Source organism: Solanum lycopersicum, chromosome 10 (genome assembly GCF_036512215.1).
Source record: "Solanum lycopersicum chromosome 10, SLM_r2.1".
Classification (NCBI taxonomy): Eukaryota; Viridiplantae; Streptophyta; class Magnoliopsida; order Solanales; family Solanaceae; genus Solanum; species Solanum lycopersicum.
This window is the reverse complement of record NC_090809.1, coordinates 22,381,696-22,408,355: the sequence shown is the minus strand read 5'-3', so window position 1 is coordinate 22,408,355 and position 26,660 is coordinate 22,381,696. Positions and strand designations below refer to the sequence as shown.

Sequence of the window (26,660 nt, the reverse complement as noted above, 5' to 3'; positions counted from 1 at the left end):
GATTAATAGCTTGAGCAGTAAATATTGGACGTGCGGATCGATTATACGGTATGTAACGCTGTCCCTTCTTTCTTTGCTTGGCATGACTTTTAAAAATAAGCGAATAACGGACAGATTTGATACTTACCTCTAAAGCGTCTAGGTGATGTATATTCTTGCTTCCACAATTATTCCTCTATATATCGGCTATGTCTAAGGCTATGATGATCTCTAATATCTATGGTAATGCTTCTTAGAGTCATTGAGATTTTACGTTTCCATATCGTATTAAAGGTTCATAATCTTGATAAAACATTAATCTTTGGTAATACTCCTTGCTGGTTCACGTTGATTGTTCTATTGAGTTATAAGAAATGATTTTTATTTGCATATGGTTGCTCATAATATTCTGCTCGTGCATAGAGTCATTTATCATTTCACCGAGTCCCGGGCCGGGTAATGTTCGTGCGGAGTTTCTTGCATATGTCACCGAGTTCCTCACTAGAGGGCCGGGTATGTATATTATATATATGATTGGTGATGAGGATGGTTATGATGATGATGATGACGGAGATGACGTGATGATTATTTTGCCGAGCCCCTTACTAGGGAAGCTGGGCACCTTAAATGTTAAATATATGCATGATTTTCACTTAAAAAGTATATGTGTAGCGATATTTTGTTTCGAGTTGCCACATTGGTATCCTGTCATCTTTACCTTATGCTTTACATACTCAGTACATTGTCCGTACTGACCCCCCTTTCCTCGGGGGGCTGCGTTTCATGCCCGCAGGTGTAGACGCGCAGTTCGGTGATCCTCCCGCCTAGGATATCTACTCTGCTGATTGGGAGAGCTCCACTGTTCCGGAGCCCAGTCGTTTTGGTACATAACTTTTGTGTAGTCTTTTGCTCGTCTATGGGTATGGCGGGGCCCTGTCCCGTCGAGTTTTACTAATGTACTCTTAGAGGTCTGTGGACATTATGTGGGTTGTATATATATGTTTTGGATAATGGTCTGGACATGGTTTGTTTGGGATGTCCGTTTGTACAGGGGCAGCCTTGTCGGCTGCGTACATCATTATGCTTTGAATAGTGGCGGCCTTGTCGGCTCGCGTATGCTGTTATGATTGAACGGTTATGACTCCTTATGAGACAGGTCCTCTTATATATATATGATGTTGGGGTTGGCTTGATTTGATTAAATTCCATATTGTCTTAGTTTCAATTGGTCATACTTAGCAGGTTTGTATGTGGGTGTCCAAAACGGGCACTAATCACGGCCTATCGGGTTGGGTCGTGACAAAGAGTGGTATCAGAGCGGTTCTTCCTCGGAAGTGTCTACAGACCGTGTCTAGTAGAGTCTTGTTTATCGGTGTGTTGTGCACCACATCTATAAACAGGAAGCTACAGGACATTTATGATGTCATTCTTTCTTCTTATTCTAGATCGTGCGATAGAGCTATATTAACAGGATAATCACTCTCTAACGAATCTGTGTGTTTTCATCTATGCCTCCAAAGAAAGTGACAGCCGCCCAGAAGGGAAAATCAGTAGCAGAAGGTACTAGTTAGACCCGGAGAGTTACTAGGGCCCGTGCCCAGTCTATGCCTGGTATTATGCTCCAGTCGGAGAGCTCGTCTACACCCCCACCGCCAGAAGAGCTTAGAGCAGCAGCAGCTCCAGTTCGGGGGACACCACCAGCCCCCGAGGCCCCAACATCTGAACCTCCAGCTCCTCAGTCAGGGGCGGAGGATAGGGCCATGAGAGATGCGGTTCAATTGCTGACTAGATTAGTGGCAGATCAGGCTCGCAGGCATGGACTAGGAGTTGATCATGCGGACAGATCTGATAGCTTAAGGGCTCGTGACTTCTTAAGTTGTAATCCTCCAGAGTTCTTTGGGTCAAGGCCACAGGATGATCCGCAAGAGTTTATTCGTCAGATGTAGCGTACATTGAGGATAATCAAGGCTTTGGAGACCGAGTCTGTTGAGTTGGCTACGTATCATTTGCGGGATGTAGCTATTAATTAGTATGAGTCTTGGGAGTTATCTAGGGGTGAGGGTGCCCCTCCAGCGGTATGGGATGAATTTGTGGAGGCTTTCCAGGGCCACTTCCTGCCTCCAGAGATGAAGCGAGCTAGAGTCGATAAATTCTTGCGTTTGAAGCAAAATGGCAGGAGCGTTCGAGAGTATAGCCTCGAGTTTGATTCATTGGCTAGGCATGCGCCTACTATTGTGGCTGATATGGCAGACAGGGTACATCGTTATGTGATGGGATTGGATCGTTATCTGATTGACAGTTGTATGGCAGTGACTCTTCAGCCAGGTATGGACATTGCTCGGGTGCAGGCATATGCACAGGGGGTAGAGGATCGGCACCGGGGACGTCAGCCAGATAGAGATTATAATAGAGGCCAGCATAAGAGGGCTAGATCAGCAGGTTATCCTGACGAGTTTCAAAGCGGGCAGTCTCAGCAACATGTTAGATTTTCTTCCCAGCCAGCACAGAGTGCACCCCCACGTTTCATGGGTAGGGGGTTCGATCGTATGGGATATTCGGAACCTGGTCAGAGCTCTAGGGCGTCAGGGTCACAGATGGGCAGGGGTTTGAGCCAGTCGAGGCCACCTTTGCCTCGGTGTTCTCGTTGTGGTAAGTCCCATCCTGGGGAATGTCGTTGGGCTACAGGTGCGTGTTTTTCTTGCGGCCGTCAGGGCCATACTATGAGGGAGTGTCACCTTAGAGGTAGTGCAGGTGGTATGGCACTGCCTACAGGGTCCGTTGCTGGTTCATCTTCTTCTGTGGCTATGCGCCCTACGGGGCAGGGTATTCAGGCACCAGCAGGCCGTGGTAGAGGACGTGGTGGAGCTTCCAGTTCTAGCGGTCCCTCAAACCGTATATATGCTTTGACTAATAGGCAAGATCAAGAGGCGTCACCTAATGTGATCACAAGTATATTATCACTATTCTCTCGAAGTGTGTATGCATTGATAGACCCAGGTTCCACCTTATCATATATATCTCCCTTTGTTGCTAGTAGGATCAGAATAGAGTCTGAGTTGATAGAACCATTTGAGGTAGCTACACCTGTAGGAGATTTTGTCATAGCTACGCGAGTATATAGGAATTGTTCAGTAGCTATATATAGTCGTCATACCGTAGCAGATCTAATAGAGTTAAATATGATTGAGTTTGATATTATCATGGGCATGGATTGGTTGGCTGCTTGTTATGCTAATGTTGATTGCAGAGGAAAGATAGTTCGATTTCAATTTCCAGGGGAACCGATTATAGAGTGGAAGGGAAGTACAGTATCACCGAAAGGTAAGTTCATTTCATACCTCAAGGCCGGGAAGATGGTTAGAAAAGGCTATATTTACCATCTGATTAGGGTGCATGACATAAAGGCAGAAGCACCGACTCTTCAATCAGTCCCGGTAGTTAATGAATTTCCTGATGTATTCCCCGAGGAACTTCCAGGCCTTCCTCCAGAACGGGAGATAGAGTTTACTATAGATGTACTGCCAGATACCCAACCTATATCTATACCTCCTTATAGAATGGCACCTGCTGAGTTGAAAGAATTGAAAGAGCAATTGAGGGATTTGCTAGAAAAGGGCTTCATCAGGCCTAGTACGTCACCTTGGGGAGCACCAGTACTGTTTGTGAGGAAGAAGGATGGGTCGCTGCGGATGTGCATTGATTATAGGCAGTTGAACAAAGTAACAATAAAGAACAGGTATCCCCTCCCAAGGATTGATGATCTATTTGACCAGTTGCAGGGTGCAAAGTGTTTTTCAAAGATAGACTTGCGGTCAGGTTCTCATCAGGTGCGGGTAAGGGAGGCAGATATTCCAAAGACAGCATTCCGGACCCGATATGGGCATTATGAGTTTAGAGTGCTGTCTTTTGGGCTGACTAATGCTCCAGCGGTGTTCATGGATTTAATGAATTGAGTATTTAAACCATTCCTTGATATGTTTGTTATTGTATTTATAGATGATATTCTGGTCTATTCACGTTCAGAAGAGGAGCATGCAGATCATTTAAGGACGGTACTTAGGGTGCTTCAGCACCAGAAGTTGTATGCTAAATTTTCTAAGTGCGAGTTCTGGTTGACTTCAGTGGCATTCTTGGGGCATATTATTGGAGCTGATGGTATTCGGGTAGATACGCAGAAGATTGAGGCAGTAAAGACTTGGCCCAGACCTACGACACCTACTGAGGTACGCAACTTTTTGGGGTTAGCAGGATATTACAGGAGATTCATAGAAAAGTTTGCCTCAATTTCAGTGCCTTTGACAAGGCTAACTCAAAAGGCAGCCAAGTTCCAATGGACAGATGCTTGTGAGCGAAGCTTCCAGCTATTGAAAGACAAATTGACTACAGCTCCAGTCCTAACTCTTCCAGAGGGACCAGACGGCTATGTTATTTATTGTGATGCTTCGGGTGTTGGGCTAGGATGTGTATTGATGCAGCATAGCAAAGTTATAGCCTATGCCTCCCGACAACTTAGGAAGCATGAAAAGAACTATCCTACTCACGATCTGGAGTTTGCGGTCGTGGTTCATGCCTTGAAGATATGGAGACATTATTTATATGGTGTCCATGTGGACATCTATACAGATCATAAGAGTCTCCAATATATCTTTAAACAGAAGGAGCTGAACTTACGACAGAGGCGGTGGTTAGAGTTGCTAAAGGATTATGATGTTGATATTTTATATCATCCAGGGAAAGCGAATGTTGTAGCAGATGCTCTTAGCCGTAAGTCCATGGGTAGCTTGACAGATGTACAACCAGAAGGGAGGGATATGGTTTGGGAGATTCAGCGGCTATCCAGCCTTGGAGTCCGTCTAGCTAATTCGGAAGATAGTGGAGTTTCTATTCGAGAGGTTGCTGAGTCCTCAATCATAGATGAGGTAAAGAGACACCAATACAAGGACCCTATTCTGGCACAGTATAGAGATGCAACTCTTCAAAAGGAAAAGACCCCATTTAAGGTTACACCTGATGGAGTGTTACGATATGAAGGCAGATTGTGTGTACCCGATACTGCGGGGCTACGACGGCAAGTTATGGGAGAGGCACACTTTGCCCGTTATTCTATTCACCCAGGGTCAACAAAAATGTATCATGACCTCAGATGCTTATATTGGTGGGATGGCATGAAAAAGGACATAGCAGAGTTTGTTGCTCAGTGCCCAAATTGTCAACAAGTCAAGATCGAACATCAAAAGCCTGGTGGATTATTACAGGAGATAGAGATCCCAACTTGGAAATGGGAGATGATTAATATGGACTTCATTACAGGCTTACCTCGCACTCAACGGAAGTATGACTCTATATGGGTTATTGTAGATAGGCTGACGAAATCGGCCCATTTTCTTCCAGTCAGGGCTACTTATTCGGCTGAAGATTATGCGAGGTTATATGTCAGGGAGATAGTGAGACTTCATGGGGTTCCCACGTCCATTATATCAGACAGAGGAGCTCAATTTACAGCCAACTTTTCGAGATCGTTTCAGAAGGGATTGGGGACACAGGTGAACCTTAGCACTGCATTTCACCCTCAGACTGATGGGCAGGCTGAGCGTACTATTCAGACACTAGAAGATATGTTGCGGGCCTGTATTATTGACTTCAAAGGTAGCTGGGATGACCACTTGCCGCTCATTGAGTTTGCCTATAATAATAGCTACCATTCTAGTATCCAGATGGCACCGTACGAGGCCTTATATGGGAGGAAGTGCAGATCACCTATTGGTTGGTTTGATGTTGGCGAGACTAAGTTAATAGGCCCGGATGTGATTCAGCAAGCTGTTGACAAGGTGAAGCTTATTCAAGAAAGATTATTAGCAGCCCAGAGTCGACAGAAGTCATATGCAGATAATCGGCGTTGAGATTTGGAGTTTCAGATTGGTGACTGGGTATTCCTGAAGGTATCACCCATGAGGGGTGTGATGAGATTCGGCAGGAAGGGGAAGCTCAGTCCGAGATACATTGGGCCTTATCAGATTGTTCGTAGGATAGGCAAGGTTGCCTATGAGTTGGATCTACCATCTGATTTGGAGGCGGTACATCCAGTCTTCCATGTATCGATGCTACGTAAATGTATTGGTGATCCTTCTAGAGTATTCCCTGTAGATGATATTCAGGTAACAGAGGAGTTGTCATATGAGGAGAAACCCGTGGCTATACTTGATCGTCAGGTTAGAAGGTTACGTACTAAGGATGTGGCTTCCGTCAAAGTGTTGTGGCAAAATAACAATAGGGAGGAGATGACTTGGGAAGCGGAAGACGAAATGAAGAATAAGTATCCTTACTTGTTCCCCGTACCTGCAGGTAATTCAATTCCTAGCTTGACTATATTGATAGATAATGAGATTATATAGCTGTGAGGCATCTGTAAGTTACGGAATGCAGGTTGATAGGTATAACTTTTAGAGAGACCTCGCTGGAATTTGTTTTTGCAAGACGCTAACTTAACATTCGAGGACGAATGTTCCTAAGGGGGGAAGGATGTTATGCCTCGTATTTTTTTTATATACGTAGTGCGCATCGTGATCTAGAAGACGTAAAGAAATATTAGGCAAGGATGTTATTTCCAAATGTGATATTAAGTATGAGTTGGCTAATGTAAGTGCCATTAACTTTAAGTGAGGGATTAATTAGTGGCTAATTTGGACTGATTTAATCCAATGGGCCCCACCACTCAAGGCAAAAATTAAAAAGGGATCAGATTGTGGGCTGGCCTTAGTGGACAGGTGTAGAGGGGGGCTGCCTCCACTTCATACTATTAAATGAGGTGGAGAAATCCACTCCATGCTATATAAAGTGGTGAAATGCATTGCTGCATATCATCTTCTTCTTCACCACTTGTCTTAGGCAGCCATGGAAATGGAGAAACCAACCCTGCAACTCTTGGCCAGCAGCTGCAAATAATTTGGTTAGTAATCTCCTTGTTTGGTGTGTTAATTCTTTAGAATACCCTTGTTAATTATCCATTAATTTTAAGAAGGGGGCGTGACCAGTAGCTTAGGAAGTTTGTTTTAGTTATTGAATGTACTAAGTCTGAATGGAAACCATAATCGGATTATTAGTGGTGTCGTGTTGGTGCTTGGGCTGTTTTGATTAAAGCAAACTGCAGGAAAATTCTGTTTTGGCATTATGTATATGTTGAATGTGATTATGAGTATATACTCCAAAGGATGAATACGATAAGGTAGATGTGTTACGAATTATAAAACGAGTTATCACTCGGTGTGTCGTTGCTTCGCTGATATAGTTGCCGAGATGGAACTGTTTTGGGGAGGGGGCTGTTTAATATGATTCTTTGGGTTATATGTGTTATTGGTATTGCTGTGGATAATTTGGATTGTTGTCGGATTGGGACGAAGTAAGGAAAATAGGGGAGGTGCTGCCGAATTTTCGTTAGATTATTAGCTAGCTTACAAGAAAGTAAAGCACAATGTTTATCTAATTGCGGCACGATTGTTGCTTGTTATAGATTAATAGCTTGAGTAGTAAATATTGGACGTGCGGCTCGATTATACGGTATGTAACGCTGTCCCTTCTTTCTTTGCTTGGCATGACTTTTAAAAATAAGCGAATAACGGACAGATTTGATACTTACCTCTAAAGCGTCTAGGTGATGTATATTCTTGCTTCCACAATTATTCCTCTATATATCGGCTATGTCTAAGGCTATGATGATCTCTAATATCTATGGTAATGCTTCTTAGAGTCATTGAGATTTTACGTTTCCATATCGTATTAAAGGTTCATAATCTTGATAAAACATTAATCTTTGGTAATACTCCTTGCTGGTTCACGTTGATTGTTCTATTGAGTTATAAGAAATGATTTTTATTTGCATATGGTTGCTCATAATATTCTGCTCGTGCATAGAGTCATTTATCATTTCATCGAGTCCCGGGCCGGGTAATGTTCGTGCGGAGTTTCTTGCATATGTCACCGAGTTCCTCACTAGAGGGCCAGGTATGTATATTATATATATGATTGGTGATGAGGATGGTTATGATGATGATGATGACGGAGATGACGTGATGATTATTTTGCCGAGCCCCTTACTAGGGAAGCTGGGCACCTTAAATGTTAAATATATGCATGATTTTCACTTAAAAAGTATATGTGTAGCGATATTTTGTTTCGAGTTGCCACATTGGTATCCTGTCATCTTTACCTTATGCTTTACATACTCAGTACATTGTCCGTACTGACCCCCCTTTCCTCGGGGGGCTGCGTTTCATGCCCGCAGGTGTAGACGCGCAGTTCGGTGATCCTCCCGCCTAGGATAGCTACTCTGCTGATTGGGAGAGCTCCACTGTTCCGGAGCCCAGTCGTTTTGGTACATAACTTTTGTGTAGTCTTTTGCTCGTCTATGGGTATGGCGGGGCCCTGTCCCGTCGAGTTTTACTAATGTACTCTTAGAGGTCTGTGGACATTATGTGGGTTGTATATATATGTTTTGGATAATGGTCTAGACATGGTTTGTTTGGGATGTCCGTTTGTACAGGGGCAGCCTTGTCGGCTGCGTACATCATTATGCTTTGAATAGTGGCGGCCTTGTCGGCTCGCGTATGCTGTTATGATTGAACAGTTATGACTCCTTATGAGACAGGTCCTCTTATATATATATGACGTTGGGGTTGGCTTGATTTGATTAAATTCCATATTGTCTTAGTTTCAATTGGTCATACTTAGCAGGTTTGTATGTGGGTGTCCAAAACGGGCACTAATCACGGCCTATCGGGTTGGGTCGTGACAGAGAGGCTATAGGACGATAGAGTTTCACTTTCTTCATAAATCTTTTGTCTTGCCTACATAGTTGAACTTGTAATTATCTATTCCTAATCTCTTTTCTTGTGTTTATAGGAAGATGGATACTAGAAGGATGACCACTAGAAGGTTGGAAGAAGGAAGGGAGAATGAGGAGATTCCTCCTCAAGTTGAACAAGTTTATGAAGGTGCTCAAGGTGGTCAAGTCCCTATTGTTTGTGGACGTAATGATGTTCCAGTGGTTCCCCTGCAAATGAACAACAAGGAGATTACAGAGGCCTTACTCACTTTAGACCGAGCCTTAACTACCCATGTTAATAGGGGTATTGATCCTAGAGTGAAAGTTGTGGAGAGCACTATGAAATTAGATTGAGAGATTTTGTGAGGATGAATCCTACTATATTTCTTGGCTCTAAGGTGGGAGAGGATCCCCAACAGTTTCTAGAAGAGTGGGAAGAGTTTAAGGAGGATTTTGTAGGAAAGTACTTTCCCTCTGAGAGGATGGAGGTGAAGGTTGAAGAGTTTATAAATCTCAATCAAGACAATATGAGTGTTGAGGAGTATTCACTGAAGTTCACTATGTCGTCTAGACATGCTCCGTCCTTAGTGTCTAACCCTTTTGAAGAGATGAGTAGGTTTGTGACCAGTGTCGCCGACGTTGTGAAAGAAGGGTGTCGTACGACCATGCTCCATGATGATATTGTCATACCCAGAGAGTACACCCCGGATGAGACCGGCACCGCTAACCTCTCAGAATTTGCAGATAAGCCTCTTCTTAGCGTTCATCACAATCATACAGTTAAATTTAGTGGAAAAATTAAAACTTTTAACATACTATTAAAGTACAGTTAGACTTCATACTTAGTATACATACGGACATACGATAACTACAAATCTGTCTCACATATTAAACCATTCAAAGAGTACGATTCTCGATTTAGACAATAATAGTTAATATGCCACATAGGCCGCAATACAAAAGAATACAAAGAACATAAATGAAAATCTAATACTCTTAAATTATAATAATGTCTTCATAAAGCTGGAATATGGAAGATAGAATCCCCGAACATGAGGACCTACCAAGACTTGGATAAAGAGTTCCAAGCTTCTTCAAAAATCGACCTGCTTAAACTTCAATGGACGAAACCAACAATTGTAGTAATATAAAGTAATGGGGTTAGCCCACCACATGTACTAAGTATGGGTATATGCACATAACACATAAGGACATGCATGAAAAAGGACAGTTTATCCTATCTTTAGAAAACATGCTAAGTCATATGAAAGTCTTCGATGCACATACCATATAACATATACACGTTAAGCATTTCATCAATATAAAACATGATCATAATTAAAGACATCTTATCATATTCATGTTAACTTTTCATACAAAACACTTACCAATGATCTCATACCCAACCTACAAGTGCAATGGTTATGTGAAGCCCCATAACCCCACACAACCAAGTAGATAAGGTTGAGGACCATAAGCTTTGCTTCATATAACTTGTAACATAATTAGTCATTACTTCATATACCAATATAAACCAATAACATTTTCATCATAACAAATAACATGATATAAGAGTAATATCATGTATCATAACATATATCTTTCATGTCATCATATTACATAAGAACAATCTCTTAGGACTTCCCTTAGAGTCAACTTGTGTAATGTTTAGGTAGAGTTCCATACGCCTACCTATACTAAGCAAACTCTTCAAGTCACCCTACTCAATGTTCACTTACATATGTCTTTTTTTACATGAGGGAACATTCACCTTAATTGACATAGACCATGTGAGCTAAAAATGGAATCCGGTGTCTTCCCCACACTGAAAAGAGGTGGTCTACCGGCCAAAGTAGAACCTACATGACATAACTTTCTAGGTGGATCCACTAGCTAGTATCTTATGGTGGAAACATAGTTCAAGAACTAGGAGATGTATTAGAGACCCATAGTTACTCATTACATGGCATTTTTCAATCTCATGAGAATCATTGTGAACCTACCTTCCACTAGGGAAGGGACACTTCTCATATATAGTCCATCAGTGCTTAGCTTAAGTCCCTTTTCTTGAAATAACCTTTAAGTTTTCTTTCATCATAAACTTATCATAGGTCATAGGAGGTTAACTCCATGTATAAACATGATCATGAGATCTTTTAAGATTAGATGAGAATTTCCTTTCATCGCAACCCTTCATATGTGAGATTAACATAACTTAGTCATCTTGTGTAAAGCATACAAGAGAATAACATAGCTTGTGTTTTACTAGTATTATCATAATATCACATTTAACATGTTAATATACAAACATATACACATAAAATCATCATGCATACTTTCATAACATAACATCGTGATTCATAGGCTAACATAAACATTGTAGAGTAATCACAACTTTTGAAGACTTACCTCTTGCTTCCAAGAACCTTATTCATCTCACAATATTCATAATCATACATAGTAAAATATAAATAACATAATAAAGAATAACTCATCAAATCATGTACAAGATCAATGCATAGCGTAGAGAAGGGAAACGGGTCGTTAAAGGGTTTAATCTCAATTTTAACGTTTACACGTTATCAAATACCATAAATAGCCCATTCGAAACCATCACCCAGAGAAATATCATGTATCACACGTCATTAAAACATTATAAATAAAATATTTAATGATTCGTGTGAAATTTTCTATGGAAAACGTTTACTTTTTGTTGGAAATAATAAATCTAGGGTTAGGAAGAAACTCCGTTTTGTTGAGTAAAAACCCTAGTATGGAAGTTCTTGAAAACTTATACTGAAAGGAACTATTGGGGAAAGGAATCCCAAGAGTTAAAAACCCATACCTTATCAATGAAGAATCCACGAAAATCTGATTGGAAACTTCGAGACCTTCGTCTTCTTCCTTAAGCTTTTCTTGTTCTTCAATGGAGTTTTGAAAAGAGTGTTCTTGAGAGATTGACAAAATTTTCGTGTGATCTGATTTGGGACTTGTAAAAGTCTTATAAAACTGACCTTAAATACATATATAGTCGTCCCAAAAGATCCTCCACTTAAATGGGTCTTTTTAATAAGTTAAATACCCAAAATGCCCCTCCTAAATTGACTAAAAATAGGAGAGCATTTCACTTAGCCAAATTCTGAAAATTTGCTAAGGGTTCGGGTTTGACCATGATTTTAGTTAATTAATTAAGTGACCTAGGGTAATTACTAAAGTACCCCTAAGTCATTAGCATCATAACCAACCCCTTTGGACCATCCTAGGTTAGGTACTAGGATGTTTCTTTAGCTAGTTACTCGGCTAGAGTCTCCCGGTTAGGTCTTAGGATCTTTGGCACGCTAATTAGTTCATTTTAGTTTGTCCTAGGTTAGTTGGCTAGATAGGTAAGTTAGTTAGAGCCTAGGATTGGTTAGGATGCTAGGTCCTATGCGGATTAACCCAATGCGCGCCGGTCCCCTAAACGCCCTAACCGAATTCGATTGGGCTTGGCCGTTTGGTCTCTTGGCAGGTAGCACATGTATTGCTGCGCTTTTTTTGTTTTTCCAAGGATCCTCCCTTTGTCCTTGGGCTCTACTTAATCTACATGATTATTTTAAATGATCATGTGCTATGGTTCCTTGGTTTGACACTTGGATGTCTCGTACCTAATGTGTGAGTTAAGGGATTAAGTATTTTAGCTTAGGGTTCTTCATTGCAGTTACAAATCCTAAACAAGCTTTGATTGGAGCATTAGGACATCAAGGTGTATTTTAAGTTACTTGTTAATACATAGAGAAATTGGCTAACACCCTTAAGCCAATATTCTCTAACATGCCCAATATTACTCAATATTGGGCATTGGGATGCCTATGTACCCCAATACATAATCTTATAACCTAATAGACTCTTCACTATACAAGTATATTTTCGGGAATGTTACATGGCACTTCCGGAGTTTTACAGATATGACTCTATCTAGACTCATGGTTTATGATCAATCCATGGAAGAGTCCAAACTTAAAAGGATCACTAGAAACTTGAAGAGGAGCGGAACAAGGGTGCAAAACCAACCTAGGTTCAAGAAGAGAGCTCCAATACAATATGGACCTAGTTCTCCTAAGGTCAAACTTGAGAAGGGTAGTGGTTCCCAAAATTGTAAGCCTACTTGTTGAAAGAGGCACTATGGGGAATGTCTAATTGGTACTAGGAATTACTTTGGTTTTTGTAAAGATGAACATAAAGTGAGGGATTTTCCTACTATTGATTCTAGAGGAAGAGAGGGTAAGCAAGTTCCTCCAAGTGTTCCAGGAAGTGATGCTCCAAAGAAGAATCGTTTCTATGCACTTCGAACTAGAGAATCAATATTGGATGAGGGTGATGATGATGATGATGGTAAGTTCTTGTAATTATTTCCTTAGTGTTATAATTTCCTTCTAAGTGGGGGAGTATGGTTAGTAGATGGGCTAGATGGGCATGGAAGCAAGTTGCATGTGCATTGTGTTTAGGAGTCTTGTTGGATTTGAATTTCATTGATTCCTTGCATGGTGTATTTCATGAAATTATGATTATGTTTTAAAATGTGTTTAAATGGTTTTCTCTTTCATATTAGAATGTTTTCATCATCAATTGCCTAAAAGTTGCCTTTTTGCAAATGGTTTCATAATTCACTGTAAAGCTGCAAGTTTACTGTAATAATTTTTTAAAAATAGACTGATTCTTTATTTGGTTGAAAATTGTTATAATGTGTATAGAACTAACTTATATAATCATAATAATGAATACAAAAGGAGTTTTTTCTATTTGGAATTAAGGATGTGAGTCTTATGACATGATGACTCGTAGATTTATTTCTAGCTTCTTATGGTGTTGTGAGTCTCTTGATTATGTGAAATTGATGTTTCTTATAGACTTTGTATTGTATAAACTGTTATGTGTTATGGTTATAAGCTGTTAAGTTTATTCTTTACTCTTGGAAGTGTTCGGAGAGTGGCAAGTATCATTCGAGGACAAATGTTGTCCAAGTGGGGGAGATTTTAATACCTCTAAAATGACTTAAGGTGAAACTAGAGCCTAAAATGTTTTTCATGAGGGTATAAGGTCCTAAAATTGTTTATAATGTGGTAATGAGGCAGTTTCTACAGATTTAGGTGAATTGGAAGTCAAACGCCAATGGATGACCAAGACTTTCGATGACTAGTCACGTATAAGCCATATGTGTCTTTTTGTGCTTATATGTGTGTTTCAGGATCTTAAGAGGTTGTTATATAAGTTATAATATTGTTTATAGGTTCTATGTTGTGTTTCATGAAGTTTTGAGGTCAAACGTCCATGACATTTGAAAGGTTCCCCTAGAAACGACCTTGTGTGTCTTAGTATGTTTCGTCGAGTTATATGTGTTCATTTTGGATGAAATTGATGTGAGAGGTTCTAAACTCATATATAGCATATTTGATTTGGAAATGTCTGGGCAAAGTCCCTAAGGACCAACCAAGGGGCCTTGAGGAAGGACCCATCATGGAGCCTAAGGCTGTCTAGACTAGCCCAAATGACTGAGGCAATTGACGTTCAGTAGGTTGGTCGATCCCCATTGATGGTGGGCGTGGTTAAATACATATCATTGGGAGATTAAGATCCCACATGCTAGCCTCTGAAACAAACGGCGACCATCCAGGATTCTCCGTCATTTGATTGACGAGCCGTCGATGGGTAGCCATTGATTGTGACTGTCTTCAACGCAGTTCACTGTTACATGCAATGTCAATTTAGTAAAATCACCCCATATACAATTAATTGTTTGGGCGGTTTCCTAAGGGTATTCTAGGTATTTTAAGAGGGTTTATAAGTCCTAAACTGTCACATTTGAGAATACCCCTACATGTAACCGGCATCGTTATTGTCTTTGAGGACTAAGAATAGCCTCTTAGCTTACTGATTACATTCATAGGGAGAATTTAGCAGAAATTAAAACTTTTAATTATCTCTACTTGGAGGTTTATGTAGACCTCTACACACACACACACAACACACAAACACACACAGACACACACACACACACAAACACACACACACGCACACACACACACACAAAAACACAAACACACACACACACACACATATATATATATCGAGTATACATAGACCCTTCGTATAGGAAGATTACTTAGTCTTCTACTTTTGTTGCACATAAATATATAGAATATAACATAGTCTCAAAATAGTCGTCTCATCTCATAACCATCTAATAAGAGTATATAAAATTGGGCCTAGTTTATACATCTTTGAAACAAGACCACATATAGGTCATACAACGTTTAATATCCAAATGAAAAGGAAAGAAGCATACGAATCTTAATAGTAAAACAACTTCATAGCTTTATATTGGCATTGCCCTCGGAAAGTGATGACTTACCCTACTTTGATGATCAAGAATTCAAAGTCTTCTTCTAGTCGTCCCCAAAATCCCTTCAAAGAATGGAACCTAATATATTGGAGAAAAGGAATAAATGGGGTTAAAACACCACTTGTACTATGTATGAGGCCACATGCACACATATCATGAAAACATGCTTAAAGAGGACATTTCAGTAAGTATGCAATTTACTTTGAAACCTTGATGCACATTCAACAAAACTATACCCAATCAATAAGGCCTATTCATTAAGTTATAGGCTGACAAGACAACAATATCAAAACTAGTCTAATCAACATTCATATCATGTAATTGAATACATAGTCAAGTAACTCTATCATCAACTCATAAATAACCACAAGCATGAATAAGAGTACATTTAATCATAACCAAAGAAAGACAATTACCCATTAACCCTTATCAAGTCAACAAGTGCAATGACCAAGTAAAGCCCCATAACCAAGTAACCAAAAAAAGAATCATGACCAATCTCCTACTTCACATAGCATAACATTTATGAGTACATATTATCATACTTTAACAACGTAGACCAACACATATTCATAGGTGACATCAATTAACATATAGTATCAACAACGTGAAAGTTCATCATATCATATCATGTACCATTATAAGTATATTAATACATAAAAACATACTCCTAAGACTTTCTTCAAGGATAACTAGTGTAATTTTTAGGTAGAGTTCCATACCCCTACCTAGACTAAGCTAAAACCCTTAGGTTATCCTAGTAATAGTTTATTCCCTTAATTTATTTTACCTGTTGGGAACATCTTTCCCTAAACGACATAGACCGAATGAGCTAAAGTGGAATCCAGTGTCATGGAACCCTACACCAAAAGAAGGTGGACTACTTGCCAAGGTACGTACCAAAACATGAAAACAACAACTACGTGGATCCACAAGCTAGTATTCCTCTGGGGGCAACATAGTTCAAGAACTAGGAGATGTAGTTGGGACACTTTCCATAAGTTGGCTTCTTGGTGGGTGAACTAGTATCCTTCCCTTTTTAGGCTTAGGGTTAGAAACTATATCATACTTAGCCTTAGGGAACTTAGAAGGAAATTGATTAGAAATCCTCTTATTAAAACTAGGCTAGTCTTGAATCTCAAGCCTACCCTTTAAAGAACCATCATCAAAAGATCTTGCCCTCTTGTCATGTCTACTCTTCCTCTTAGCCCTTGCCTCTTCCACATGTTGACAATGAACCATGATTGGAGAAAAGTTCATATTGTCATGTAGCATGACCGAATGACATTCCTCTTGTAAAATATCCGACACCCCCATCACAAAATGACTCATTTCATCCCTAGGATTGAAAATCAAAGAAGGAGCATATTTTTATACTTTAGTGAATTTCAAGGAGTATTCAAGCACACTCATACCTACTTCAAGAAGGTTGATGAACTCCATCACTTTAGCTTTCAGCTTCTCCCTAGGAAAGAATCTATCAAGAAAAGCCTTCTTGAACACCTCCCAGGTCACCGATCTACCCCTTAACGACCTATTGTCCCTTCTATTGGACATACCAAGTTTGGGCCACATATTTGAGTTGGTAAGTGGCTAACTACCTTCTGACTAGTAGACAACCCCATAAAATAGAGGATATTATAGATTTTACAATGAACTCTTGCGGGTCTTCTTCAACCTTGGACCCATAGAAAGTAGGGGGATCCATCCTAGTGAAATACCTTAGATAGGAGGCCATAGCAACTTGTTAGTGTGCTCGGGATACAACCTTCGGATTATCTTAGGCCTTCATGGCTTGGTCTTGAGTAGTGGCGGCTTGTACTTGGGTAGAAATGGCTTGGGATATTGGATAATATCAGCCCTTATGGCCTCATTCATCAAAGGTGGACGGTTGACATCTTCCTCAAGAGGAGGAACTTGATCTCCACGGGGAGGAACTCCCGCATTGGAAATCTCTTCTTCAAGTCTTTGTGCCTCATTCCTTCAAGTATTCATTTCCTATAATAACAAAAAGAGGAGTAGATGCAAAAGCACATAGAGATAACACTCTAGAGGCACGATATTGGAATTTCAAGAAAATGAGAGTTTCCTAAGAATCTTTTAGATTACTATTCATAAGTGTGGCTCGCTTCACAATTATGAACAAAAACCTATACAAACGTGGTTGAGAGAGACATTGACTCAAAGATATTTAACCTCAGGCTTTGATACAAAGTTTGTCACATTTGGGAATACTCTCTAAACGTAATCGGCGACGCCGTCCTCTTTGAGTACAAAGACTAGCCTCTTAGCTTACATCAATACATTCATAGGTCACAAAAAGAAGATTAGATGCAAAAGCACATAGAGCTAACACTCTAGAGGCACGATATTGGAAATCCAAGAAAGTGAGAGTTTCCTAAGCATCTCATAGATTCCTATTCATAAGTGTGCCTCGCTTCTCAATTATGAACACAAACCTATACAGACATGGTTGAGAGAGATATTGACTCAAAGATATATAACCTCACGCTCAGATACCAAGTTTGTCACATTTGGGAATGCCTTCTAGACATAACCGACGTCGTCGTCCTTTTGACTACTAAGACTAGCCTCTTAGCTTACATCATTACGTTCATAGGTCAAATTTAGCAGAAATTTAAAACTTTTGATTACTTTTACTTGGAGGTTTACATAGACCTCTTTACCCCCCCTCTCTCTCTCTCTCTCTCTCTCTCTCTCTGTATATATATATATATATATCGAGTATACACAGACCCTTCGTATAGAAAGATTACTTAGTCTTCTACTTTTATTGCACATAAATTTATAGAATATAACATAGTCTAAAAATAGTAGTCTCATATAATATCTATCTAAATAAGAGTGTATTTCAAATTGCGCCTAACCCATACATCAATGAAACAAGACCACATATAGGTCATACAATGTTTAATATCCAAATGAAAAGAAAATAAACATAAGAGTCTTAATACTAAAACAACTTCATAGCTTGATATTGGCATTGCCCTCAGAAACTGATGACCTACCCTACTCGGATGATCAAGAATTCCAAGTTTTCTTCAAGTCGTCTCCAAAAACCTTCAACGAACGGAACCTAAAATGTTTGGGAAAAGAAAGAAATGAGGTTTGTACACCACTTGTACTATGTATGAGACCACATGCACAAATATCATGACAACATGCTTAAAGAGGACATTTCATGAAGTATGTAATTTACTTTGAAACCTTGATGCACATTCAACAAGACTATACCCAATCAATAAGGAACATTCATTAAGTTATTGGCATGTACATCACAAGACCAACAACATCAAAACTAGTCTAGTCAACATGCATATCAGGTAATTGAATAGATAGTCAAGTAACTCTATTATCAACTAATAAATAACCACAATCATGAATAAGAGTACATTTAATCATAACCAAAGAAAGACAATTACCCATTAACCCTTATCAAGTCAACAAGTCCAATGACCAAGAAAAGCCTCATAACCTTACTCAATCAAGTAACCCAAAAAAGAATTATGAATAACCTCCTACATCACATAGCATAACATTTAAGCGTACATATTATCATACTTTAACAATGTAGACCAACACATATTCATAAGTGACACCAATCAACATATAGTATCAACAGTGTGAAAGTTCATCATATACGTATCATGTACCATTATAAGCATATTCATACATAAGAACATCCTCTTAAGACTTTCTTCAAGGCTAACCAGAGTAATGTTTAGGTAGGGTTCGATACCCTTCCTAGACTAAGCTAAACCCCTTAGGTTATCCTAGTTATAGTTCATTCTTTTAATTCATTTTACCTGTTGGGAACATCTTTATCTAATCTACATAGACCAAATAAGATAATGTGGAATTCGATGTCATGGAACCCTACACCGAAAGTAGGAGGACTACTTGCCAAGGTCTCAATAAAATATGAAAATAGCAACTACGTGGATCCACTAGCTAGTATTCAAGAACTAGGAGATGTAGTTGGGACCTTACAAATGATACATGAATTATAGTCTCCAATATTAAGTGTACATTAGTGATCCTACCTTCCCTATGTGGGAAGCGACACTCCTCACTCTAGTTTCGTCGGTGCTAATTTAGAGTCCCTTTTTGAAATGTCTCTAATGTCTTTATTTATCTTCATATCTTATTGTAGGTCATAGGGTCTAACCCTTGTAAGAAATCATCATCATAATAGCTCAATAAGATTGCATAAGTATTTTTCTTTCATTATAATTCATATATGTGAGTTTATCATATTAACATTCTCATATCATGATAAGGCACATTGGTAAATCATTCACCATCCTTATAAAATTTACATCTTAAGCTAACATCTCACAAATCGTAGTCAAGACATTTTAATTCAACATCATACCACCCTATCAATCCTAATACAAGGGATACTCCAATGCAACATCATGACTTAATCACAATTAACAACAATTGGAAGTAAAAAATACGAATCACAAGACTTACCAAGTCTCCTTCATATTTCATCATCAAGGTCTTACCATCAACCCTCAACTCAACCCAATTTTGGTATGTATCATCATAAATCAGTAACAAACATGATAACAAGGCTACAAGAATCACTACATTACGATTCAATACTAGATCATAACTTAAGACAAGATACTTAGGTCAATTTATAACATACTTCATAACCTAGATCATTTTCTCAAGAACTAGCATGAAAAAACTATAATTAACCCGAATTCATTTATGACTAGTATAACAACATCGTCTAGTAGTAATTCAACCAATAAACAAGTCAATTGAACCAATATAACCTAAATCATATGAAGATCAAAACCTAGGGTTAAGGGTTAATGGTTAAGGGTCATCTTCTACAAACTAGACCAAACAATCAAGATATATAATAATTAAGTTATGATACATGTTAATCAATTCATAATATCCAAAAGACATCATAAACAATTCAATTCATAACATCAATTTCGTATTGAATGTAAACCCACTTGAAAAATAATTTTTGGAAATTAATTTGATGGAACCCTTTAAGGAAAGAGGTCTCAAAGGTTAATTAAATCCCATAACTTGTTAATTGATGAAGATTGATGGAATAAATTGATCCCTTGCATCCCTTAAACTCTCCCCTAACTTGGTCTTCAATGATGTCTTCCAATAGAGTAAGAAAGATGAAAGAAGGAAGATAGTTTTGTTTTGTGAGTTGTGATTAGTCTAATGGGGTTGGGGTGTTTATAAGGGGGTTTAATTAACTTAATAAGACTTCCATTAATCTAAAAAAAACCCAATCCCCTTAATTATAATATTTAGTAAAAATGTACAGGAAATTGGACCCTCACAGACGCAACCTCGGCCAATGGTCAGCCTGTGAGTCGACAACCCCCCTTTCATGCTGCAAATCCGTAGTCTTGGTCATATACTTTGAACTTAATGCCCTCCAATGAATTGGCTAAGTATTTTTAACAACCCAAAACAAACTAAGATAAACTATAGCCTCGTGAGTATTTCTTGAGTTAATTTGTTTTAAAATAAGTAACTTTAGCAATCTTAGTCAGTGTGTGAAGTTTGGATATGTTTGGAGGTCAAATGTCTGAGAACGTCCATGACGTTCGGAAGATGTGCCTTAAATAGAACTTGTGTGCCTTGATGTGTTTGAGTGAGTTTTGCGTGTTTGTTTTAATAGAAATTAATGTGGGATGTTCCTAAGACCTAGAAAACTTAGTTTAGGGGTTCAACATCCAAGTACGACTCCATGTAGGACCCATGAGGGTCCCTAGAAAAGGACCCAAGACTTAGAACTGAGCTGCCAAACCATTGCTCCAACGACGGAAGGCAGTCTACTGGCCGTAGACTCAATGATGCCCCATCGTTTGAGGGGATTATTACCATAATTAGTGGGGGAATAGACCCCCATGAAGTATACTTTGAATCCATCGATGCCCCAGCAGAACATGCCGTCGATCAAACGAGGCCCAATAGCTTGGGGTCGTTGATTAGCACCTTCAAAAGCTGCTGAATGTTGCTGCCTGCTTGGGGTGTTTTGTGTAAATTAACCCCAAATATTTTATGACCCTAGGATTATATTTTTAGGGTTTTTAAGTTATATCAGATTATTTTGAAGTCCTAGACCTAGACAAGACCCCTCATTTCAAATATTCAAACTCCCTCTCTAAAAGAAAACTCTCTCAAAGTCTCTTTTGAAGCTAGAAGTCAAGAAGATCTAGGAGGGATGGTTAGGACGTTTTCTTCATAAAAAATAATCTTTTTGTCTTGAATTTGAGGTATGGTATCCATACTTGAACCCTCTTCTATTCACTGAGTCATTTCCAAAAGATTTCAAAAAGAGTTTTCAAACTCTATTTCCTTCTATCTTTGATTTTAAGCATGATTCTTCTTGTAAAATTGTATGAATGAGTCAAATGTGTTTATTCTAGTATCAATTGATTATTTAAATGTCAAAACCGTAGTGAACTCATGTTTATGCATATTTCAAACTTTTATCTTAAGAAATGGGTTAAATGGATATGTTTGTGTAGGGTATGATTTTTGGTTTTCTTGTGTTGTTATTTTGGTTTAGCTACTGCTCTACGGGACTTATTATGATTAAATATTGAGTTATGATTTATAGGTTGTGATGGCTCGGTTAAATGGTGAGTTGCTTATATTGTGTGATTCTTATGATAAATATGGTCCACCTTCTAGGTGGCGGTGTTTATTTGATGAACTTGATATTACATAGTATGTGTTTTGAGTGTGGCTTTGAGGGACTAATATGTGAAATTAAGTAATATTGACGATAAGTCTGGCCTTTTGTTTTATGAAGTTGAATTGCACGTTTGGCTTAGATTATGCCTAAGTGAAGTATATGATTTTGTGAACAATGTAAAATTGTGAATTGATGAATTTAGATCTAAAGTATGCATAGAAGCTAATGTGAATGAAATGATTCTTATATGAAATATGTGCTAACAATTAAAAACACATACTTAAATGAATTAATGAAGCTAAGTTGAGCAAATAGAAGAGTTTTGAGGTGGTCACTCTTCGTGAGTTGATATGAAGTGTCTAGTAGCAACCTCACTACATCCTAAGAGTTTTCTAAGATAGGTAGGAGGATTAATGCCCTTCGTGAGTTGAGATGTGGAGTTCACTAGTTATCCTTAACCTAAAGTATATAATGTTTAGAATCCGTGGGGGTTATGTCTAGCACCGAGAGGATATGAAGAAGATGGGGCTACACTTCATTAGTTTAGATGTTTTATTCCAATGTACCTCTTGAGATGAGTACTCCTCGTTAGTAGAAAATGAGTTACTTAGTAGCAATCTCCTTATCCCTTAACAATGCGCCCATATAGGTGTAGCTATTGGGAAAGCCATGTAAAAGCTAAAAATAATGAATTTACTCTAGGTAAGTGAGGATCCCTCATCTGATAGGGGTTAATGTCGGGATTCCATGTCTACCTCTCATGATCTATGTCGGTTGAGCTAACTCCCACAAATAAATGAATGTGATAAGTCTTCTAAAATAGTGTTCTACTTAGGGTAGGTAGTGGAATGGGACGCTATTTATCCATTACATTAGGTAGGCAATCCGAAAGGGGAGTCTTGGTGAGTCTAATTTGAATAATAAACTAAGTCACCTAAAAGAACGTATGACTTAGGGTAGTTGGTGGTATGAGACACTATCTATCTATTGAATTAGGTAAGACCTTCCGAAAGGGGAGTCTTGGTTCCAAGTCTTCTAAAAGAGTGTACTACTTAGTGTAGGTGGTGGTATGGGACGCCATCTACTCATTGCACTAAGTAGGCATTCCGAAAGGGAATTCTTGGTTTGTTGTTGGGTGCTCTTCTATTGTAGATCCTTTGAGTGAGTGCTTATTCTCTTGAGGTGAGTATGCCGAATAGAGAGGTAGTCTTGAGTGTTGCTTGGGTGGGTATTGAAGGAGGCATATATGTATTTCCTTCATGTCTCACCTTAGTGAGTCTTAGGATGACCTTCAATGGGGAAACTCTTACGAAAATGATGCTTACTTGCTCATTGACAATACTTTGGAAGTCCACCACTTTAGAATCATTTTAGCCACTGTAATATAAAGGAAATTCTATGTAAGTGTTCAAATTAAATTCACTGTAATATTTAGAGATTTTATTGTATTGTGTACTTTTGGCTAAAAATATGGAAATTCTTCTCTAAGTGTTAAATAATGATTCATATGATGTTTTGCTTTTATATTCGTCAATGCTAACAAAAATGTCACTTTTCACATGTTTTTGCATATGGCATACTTAGTACATTATTTGTACTAACCCTATACTTTTCAGTACTATAGCAGTATAGGTTTGAAGCTTTTGTAGGTTTGAAGGTGAAGCTTGGGAAGGTTCCTCTCAAGACAAAGTATGTCCTCATATATTCGAGGACATAGTCCTTTTCTTAGCTTCTTATTTAAGGACTTATTATGTATGTTTTTGATGTAAAGGTCCGTGTCCCTAAGATATTACATCGTGTGTTTAAGTTGGCTTGTGAAGGTTAGTTTTATTAAGTATTTATGAAATATTTCCTTTTATTAATTTATTCGTGGAAATTTTTAATTTGCGCACTACTTTTCATGTCTTATGTAATGAATGATAGTTAAAGGGCTTGTACAAGATCCCAAAGGGTCAAGTATGCAATGACACGAACCGAGGGTTCTCCCCAACTTCTAGGGGGTGCTTTCGGGACGTGACGGACTTGGTAACAGAGCATATGGTTATGGAAAATAGTTTAGGTTATAAAAGTCTCACAAGCCACATCTAGTAGTATCTTGTTCATTGGTTTGAGTCGCGACACATCCATGGACAAAAGGCCGTGGGATGATAAAAGTTTCACTTTCTTCTCTATTCTTGTCGTGCCTTAGAGTTGAGTCATATAAGGTGTATTTCCTTAACCTCTTCTCTTTGTGTTTGTTAGACATGAATATGAGGAGATCAACCATTAGAAGGAAGGAGGGAGGTGTATCTAATGAGGGAATCACTCCCCGTATTGGCCAAGTTCCTGTTGTTGGCCTAGAGGAATATAATGAGGAGGTTCCCCTTCAAGAACCTCAAGTGCCTCCGAAACCCCAAGATCTTCAAGTGCCTCTTATGACTTAACCTCCTTTTGTTAAAGGAGATATGACTAATGCGGAGTTGAAGGCTTCCCTAGTGAACTTGACCCAACTCAGCGGCTCAAGATCATGTCTTCAATAATCACTTTGTTGCACACGCATACAAAGAAGTTGAACCCCAACCTAATGCTAGTACTCCTTCTTCTAGAATTTGGGATTTCATGAGGATGAACCTTTCCTCTTTTCATGGAACTAAGGTGGATGAATATCTACATGGTTTCATAGATAAAGTTTTCAAAGTGGTAGATGCTATGGGTGTTACCCCTAGGGAGAAAGTGGAGTTAGCCGCTTATCAACTTAAAGATGTGGCTCAAGTGTTGTTTGAGCAATCGAGGGTTGAGAGACCCTCAGAGAGAAGTTTGGTTGATTGAGCAAAATTCAAAGAGGACTTTCTAGATAGGTTCTTTCCGCTAGAGTGGAGGGATAAGAAGATGGTTGAATTCATGAACCTTCGTCAAGGGGGAATGAATGTGCAAGAGGTAATCTCTCAAATTTACCCAAATCTCTAAGTATGCCCCAACCATGGTTGCCAACCGTAGGGATAGGATGAACAAATTTGTGATGGGAGTGTCTACCTTGGTGGAGAAAGAGTGTCATACGACAATGCTACTTAATGATGTTGATATTTGTCAGCTCATGGTCTATGCACAAGAAATTGAAGAGTCCAATATTAGTAGGATAATACAAGAGGGTATGAGGTCTAGGTCAGATGATTCTAGTCATCAAAAGCCTAAGAAGAGGTTCTATAACCAAGATTCTTCCATGGGAAACAAGGACAAGGATCCAAACCAAAATTCCCAAGGTGGTGGCCATTCTTTTAAGAGGACTAGGTGGCCTACTTGTGGGAAGCAACATTTGGGTAGGTGTCTTGCCGGACCAAATGGTTGTTTTGCATGTGGTAATAAGGGACACTAGAGGAGGGAATTCCCTAACATCAAAGCAAAAGGGAAAGAGGTCAATCAAGCTTCCCTAGATCCCAATGCTCCAAAGAAGAACCTTTCCTATGGGATGGGAGCTAGGAAGGATAACTAATCCCAAGATGATACTCCTGGTAAGTCTTAAATCTTTATGATTGTTGTTTTTTTATGATATGAAATGAGCTTATATTGTTTTATAGTTCATATGATCATGTAATCTTGATGAATTGTATAAAGAATGAATGTTTGAAAAAAATTACATGTTGGCAGTGAATACAGTGAATGCTCACATTAGGAAATCTCATTTTTGAAAAAAATTGCTTTGCATTGAATTGAAGTATAATGTGTGTTAAAATGTTATATATGAGCATGTTTAATTTTTCAGAAGGTAGTTCCTCCATAAAAAAAGGTTAAGGGTGAGATCTGAAAATTTTGAAATTGGCAAGAGTTGCCTATGTTGTTATGTGTTTGAAGATGTGAAATGTTTCTTCTTGATAGTTGATGCTTTAATCATGAGTGTTTTGATTATGATTGTAATGTTTTATGCGATTCTACGTGAATCCTTGTTGTTCTTGAAGTTTTAGTGTCATTCGAGGACGAATGTTATTCTAATTTGGGGAGAATGTAATGTCCCAAAAAACGAACTAAGGTGAACTAGAGCCTCGTGAGTGTTTATTGAGTTAATTTTGTTTTAAAATGAGTTAATTTAGTGTTCTTAGGCAGTGTGTGAAGTTTATATAATATTGGAGGTCAAACGTCTGAGAACGTCCATGACGTTATGAAGATGTGCCTTAGATAGTATTTGTGTGTCTTGATGTGTTTGAGTGAGTTTTACGTGTTCATTTTACTTAAAATTGATGTGGGATGTTCCTAAGACCTACAAAACTTAGTTTAAGGTTCTAACATCCAGGTACGACTCAATCAAGGACCTGCGAGGGGCCCTAGAAGAGGACCCAAGACTTCGCACTAAGCTGCCAAACCATTGCTCCAACGACGGAGGGTAGTCTACTGGCCGTAGACTAAACGACGCCCCGTAGTTTGGGGGGCTTAGTAAATAATTAGTGGGAGACTAGAACCCCACGAAGTAGACATTGAATCCATCGACGCCCCAGCAGAACATGTCATCGATCAAACGAGGCCCAATAGCTTGGGGTCGTCGATTAGAACCTTCAAAAGCTGCTGAATGTTGCTGCCTGCTTGGGGTGTTTTGTCTTTTAGGACCGTAGGATGATATTTTTAGTGTTTTTAAGTTATATTATATTAGTTTTAAATTCTAGACCTAGACAAGACCCCTCACTTCAAATATTCAAACTCCCTGTCTAAAATAAAACTCTCTCAAAGTCTCTTTGGAAGTTAGAAGTCAAGAAGAGCAAGGAGGGCTGGTTGAGACGTTTTCTTCATAAAAAATCAGTGGG

The 26,660-nt window shown here is 38.9% G+C and overlaps 2 long non-coding RNA genes across 2 annotated transcripts; both read left to right on the top strand.

The window, feature by feature from the left end:
- On the top strand, nt 1–1,132 carry LOC138339098 (uncharacterized). Its single transcript, XR_011212149.1, has 2 exons — nt 1–48; nt 773–1,132. It is a non-coding gene; the product is annotated as an uncharacterized lncRNA (long non-coding RNA).
- Nucleotides 1,133–7,486: 6,354 nt separating this feature from the next.
- LOC138339097 (uncharacterized) lies at nt 7,487–8,612 on the top strand. The gene is made up of 2 exons (XR_011212148.1): nt 7,487–7,533; nt 8,258–8,612. It is a non-coding gene; the product is annotated as an uncharacterized lncRNA (long non-coding RNA).
- The last annotated feature ends 18,048 nt before the right edge of the window (nt 8,613–26,660 follow it).